This window comes from Nicotiana sylvestris, chromosome 9 (assembly GCF_000393655.2).
Source record: "Nicotiana sylvestris chromosome 9, ASM39365v2, whole genome shotgun sequence".
In the NCBI taxonomy this organism is placed as follows: domain Eukaryota; kingdom Viridiplantae; phylum Streptophyta; class Magnoliopsida; order Solanales; family Solanaceae; genus Nicotiana; species Nicotiana sylvestris.
In genome coordinates, this window is record NC_091065.1 from 67,680,397 (window position 1) to 67,685,838 (window position 5,442).

The following is a 5,442-nucleotide window of genomic DNA, read 5'->3' on the forward strand; positions in this document are numbered from 1 at the left end:
AAGTTCTTAGGCTTGAATCCGGGGTAATTGGGTGTTTTGATGTTGTTTTGAGTGATTCAAAGGTTCGAATAATGCTATCGGATGTGTTGGTATGTTTGGTTGAGGTCCTGAGGGCTTTGGGTGAGTTTCGGGTGGTTAACGGATCATTTGTGGCCTTTGAGAGATAGCTGATCTGCTGGTTTTTGGCTGTTGCTGGTTTTCTCTTACACGTTCGCGAGGTAGGTCTCGCGTTCGCGAAGCATATCTGGAGGTCGAGGAAGAAATGGTCTTTGTGTCCGCGAAGGAGAGGATGCATTCGTGAAGGTTCAGGTGTGTATGCATCGCGAACGCGAGAGGACTAACGCGTTCGCGAATAAGAGGAGAGGTAACTGGGAACCCCATTTATTTGGTCTACGCATTCGCGAGGGTTTGGCCGCGTTCACGATGGGTTGAGCTGGTAAAGATTCGCTTTCGGGAAGAATAGGTCGCGTTCGCGAAGAGTAAATTTGAGTGGCAGTCCAAGCGGTCTACGCGAACGCGAGGGGGCTGTCGCGTTCGCGAAGAAAGAATCTGGGCAGGCAGTATTAAATTTCAAAATCAAGGGTTTGAACCCATTTTTCATATTTGAGCTAGTGGCCACGAATTTGGGCGATTTTTGAAGGGATTTTCAGGGAGTTGATTGGGACAAGTGTTTCTTACTTGGTTTTGGTTATATTCCAAGATTATATCTTGATTTTTATCATCTAAATTGTGATTTGGGGTGAAAATTGGGGGAAAGAGTTCTTGAGATGGAATTTTGAGGTTTTGAAGGGGATTTTGTTGTCGGATTTGAGTAAATTTGGTATGGTTAGACTCGTGAGTGAATGGGCATTCGGGTTTTGTGAAATTTTTTGAATTTTGAGACGTGGGCCCGGGGGTCGGGTTTGAGCCGATTTCGGGTTTTTGGCTATAATTTGGTATTTTTCTTGTGGGATTGGTTCCTTTAGCCTATATTGATTGTATTGTATTGCTTGTGGATAGATTTGGGAGGTCTGGAGGCCGATTTGAGAGGCAAAATCATCGCGAAGTATATTTTGGCTTGGTTTGAGGTAAGTGACGCTTCCAAATTTAGCTCTGAGGGTTCGAAACTCGAAAATGTGTTATGTGATTAGTATTGAGGTGACGCACATGCCAAGTGACGGACATGCAGGCGTGCACCGTGAGAATTGTGACCTGGGTGATTCCATGGAACCGTTTAGTGACTCTATCATGTTGATATCCATGTTCTTATCATCTGATAAAGTAGTTGAGTTGTAAATTATGCTAGATATCATGTTTAGGCTTTGTGCCGGTATTGTTTGGACCCTTGGCGGTCGTTTCTTACTGTCATCTCACTAGTTTTCATTTAATATTCCATATTCAGTCAAGATCATGCATTTTATATCATATCCCAGTCTCAGTTATTTATTGATTCATCACATCATTGTTCTAGGTCTTTTCATGACATTGTGAGCCCGTGGTGAGACTAGAGAGGTTGATGATTGAGTGAGGCCGAGAGCCTAGTTATGAGTGACATTTATGGGATCGGGCTGCGTGCCGTAACGGTTATATTGATGATTATGATAGCGCTTGGGTTGCAGGAGCTCCTCCGGAGTCTGTAACACACCCCAAGTGAGCGCGAACAATATTATTGAGGAATGGATTTCCCTGGACATGGATTTGTCTGCAGTACTTGATAACTGGAGATGGATTTCTCCACAGGGATGGATTGCCCTTTTTCTTTGGTACTGGTGACTTATTGTCAATGTTGTATATATTCCGGGATGGATTTCCCTGGGCCGGATGGCCATATACAACACCGAGTGGTTGAGCACTTGTGAGTGAGAATACATGGTGCATTTCATACAGTCTATGCATTGGCATGTAGAGATAGCTGAGTTTTATACCTTACACTGTTCAGATCTGTATTACCTTTACTGCTTTGAGCTTTATATTTGACTTGAAAGCATGTCTACGTTTCTGCACATTTATTTCTGTTATACTTGTTGAGGTTGAGTTCGTCACTACCTTTCAGTCTAAAGTTTGGACTTGTTACTTACTAAGTTGGTGTACTCACGTTACCCCCTGCACCTCGTGTGTAGATCCAGGCGATACCGATCGTAGCGGCGGTTGTTGATGAGGTTCTAGAGTTTGGAGATTATTGAGGTAGCTGCATGGTATTCGCAAGCCTTGACTCTCCTTCCTTATCTTTGTCGTACTTTCAGTTTATATCTTTAGACACTTTATTAGGTTGTATTTTCTGATCTAGACACTCATGTACTCAGTGACACCCTGGTTTTGGGCTGGATGGTATCACTTTGGGTTTTGCTTATGTTTCAACTATTTTTCTTTAATGTGACCACCCGGCCAGTCGTCTCATGAGTTACTACTCCGTTTCCCCCATTTTTGCTTTATTATGCTTTGTTACCGCTCAGTTGAGTAGGTTGCGAAATGAGACATATAGTCTCTTTTGAGAAGGTTCAAGTTGGAAAAGTAAACTGGATGTTGACTTGTGTGTTAGAGGGCTCGGATTAGAGTTCCGATGGTTTGGTTAGCTTCGAGAAGTGATTTATGGCTTAGGAGTGTGATCGGGATTGGTTTTGGAGGTCCGGTGTAGAATTAGGCTTGAATTGGCGAAGTTAGTATTTTGGCGATTTCCAGTTGTTAGGTGAGATTTTGATCCGAGGGTCGAAATAGAAATCCAAGAGATGTTGTAGCTTCGTTATGTCATTTGTGATGTGTGTGCAAAATTTCAGGTCATTCGGACATGGTTTGGTTGGGTTTTTGATCGAAAGCGTATTTCAGAAGTTTTAGAAAACTTAGGCTTGAATCCGATGAATTTTGGGTAATTTGATGTTGTTTGAGGTGTTTTGATAATTGGAGCAAGTTTGAATGAGGTTTTAGGATGTGTTGGTATTTTTGGTTGAGGTCCCGGGGGCCTCGGGTGAGTTTCGGATGGTCAATCGGACCATTTTTGGTTTTGAGAAGTTGCAGAATTGGCTGATCAAATGTTGCAGGTTTTAAGCCTTTGCGATCGCGAAGCCTTCGCGATCGCATAGGGTCCATCGCGATCGCGTATAAGGATTTTGGGTTGGCCTGAGTTTAGCCTTCGCATTCGCGTTTGAGGTCTCGCATTCGCGGAAGGCTAGGAGTTTGTGCTTCGCATTCGCATGAGGCTCTCCGCGTTCGCGTATAAGGATTTGGGGTCCAGTGGAAATTGCTCATCGCGTTCGCATCAGGTGTCTCGCGAAGGTCAAGGCGGAAGAGGCATCGTGTTCGCGACTGGCGTGTGGCGTTCACGTAAGGTAAAAGTTGGTCAATGTAAATTTGTGCTACGCGAACGCGAGAGGTTGACCGCGTTCGCATAGAAGGAAAGTCAGACCTGGGCAGAAAGTTTATAAGTTATTTCATCCGCGATTTTGAGTCATTTTTCCACCATAGTTGATCTTTTTGAGAGCTCTTTGAGGGAGATTAAAGAGGGATTCAAGGAGAAGTGATTGGAGGTAAGATTTAAGAACCTAAAATGTGATTCTATTGTGAAATTAACCTAGAAATTCATGGAACCTGAGCTAAAATGGAAGAACTAGGGCTTGGGATTTTGAACTTTTAAATTGGGATTTGAAGGACCATTTGAGGTCGGATTTGAGAACTTTTGATGTGTATGAACTCGTGGGAGGATAAGAAACCCGTTGATGTAAAAATTTCTGAGTTTCGAGAAGTGGGCCCAGGGCTCGGCTTTTGCTGATTTTGGGATTTTTTATATTTTTCGATTGTTTTTGCTTGGGCTTTGTTCCCTTAGCATATTGTGACATATTCGTTCTGATTTTGGATAGATTCGACGCGCGTAGAGTCCGATTCGAGGGGCAAAGGCGTCGCGAGCTAGAGTTGTAGCCGATTCGAGGTGAGTAATGATTGTAAATGATGTCCTGAGGGTTTGAAACCCCGGATTGCACATCGTAGTGCTATATTGAGGTGAGACACACGCTGGATGATAAGTGTGGGGTCTTTTACTACTGGTGATTGAGACTTGGTCCATCCCGACTGATGATTTTACCGCGTATTTGACTGAAATTTATTTGTTATCATCATGATTTGGGGCTAATTGCCATATTTCGGCTTCGTGCCAACTATTTGAACCCTTCAGGGATTTTGACTGATTTTTCCTCACTGTGCTTGTTAAAAATCATATCCTCGGTCATGTTTCTATCTGTTTTAAACGATTCGAGCAGGTTTTATCATACTATTCCTAAATGAGAGGAATTTGTGGGCTGAGATCCCTATCTTCTATTATTGTGCCCGAGAGACTGTAAGGTTAATTACTGAGAGGGGTTGAGAACCCAATGGTGAGGATATTATATATGTTATGGATCGGGCTGCACGCCGCAGCAATATAGCGCTTGGGCTGTAGGAGGCTCTACGGAGTCTGCACACCCCTAGTGAGCGCAGTCGACTAACTATATGGATCTGGCTGCACGCCGCAGCGTTGTACGGATCGGGCTGCACGCCGCAGTGGTTATTCTGATTTCTGTTATTATGAGAGATATATGGGTCGAGAGCTGAGAATGAGCACTAAGTGATAAGAGTGAACCCAAGGAGCTGATACTATTCTGATTGATTGATATTGTGCCCGAGGGGCGTATTTTCACTTGTTATTTACCTGCTAAATTACCTGTTTTACTTGGTTTTAAGGAATTTCATTTGACTTCCTCACTGATTTACTGCTTTAAGTGATTTTTACTGCTTGATATAGAATGGCTTTGTGCCTTTACGTGTTTTTTTCTTTCAGCCATTATTTATATTTATTACTCACTGGGTCGGAGTACTCACATTACTCCCTACACCGTGTATGCAGATTCAGGCATCGGAAAGTCCGCTCCTGAGAGCTGATCCTCCCAGTCCAGGCAGTGTTTTCGGAGACTACGAGGTAGTTGTTGGCGTACGCAGCCCTCGTGCCTCCCTTATCTTATTACTTTTATATTCTTCAAACGGTTGTACCAGATATTATATCTAGTAGACTCGTATCAGGATCCTTAGTTGCTCATGACTTGTGACACCCCAGTTTGGGCTGTGCCGGGATGGTTTTTACTATTGTTATCGTAAATTTCGCAAATTATGGTTATTATATCATGTTTTAGAACTATTTATGGTATTTAACTGTTTAAAAAAGGTGTTCTATTTTGGTTTGGCTGTCCTTGTCTTCACGAGAGGCGCCATCACGACCGGGTTCGGGGCTAGGGTCGTGACAAGTTAGTATCAGAACCTAGGTTACTTAGGTCTCACGAGTCATGAGCAGGTTTAGTAGAGTCTCGCGGATCGGTACATAGACGTTTGTATTTATCCTCGAGAGGCTGCAGAACCTTTAGGAAAAACTTCATATTCTTGAAATTCTTGTCGTGCGACTTTGTTGATCCGAGAACTAAACTTCTGTTATTCTATTCTCTCATA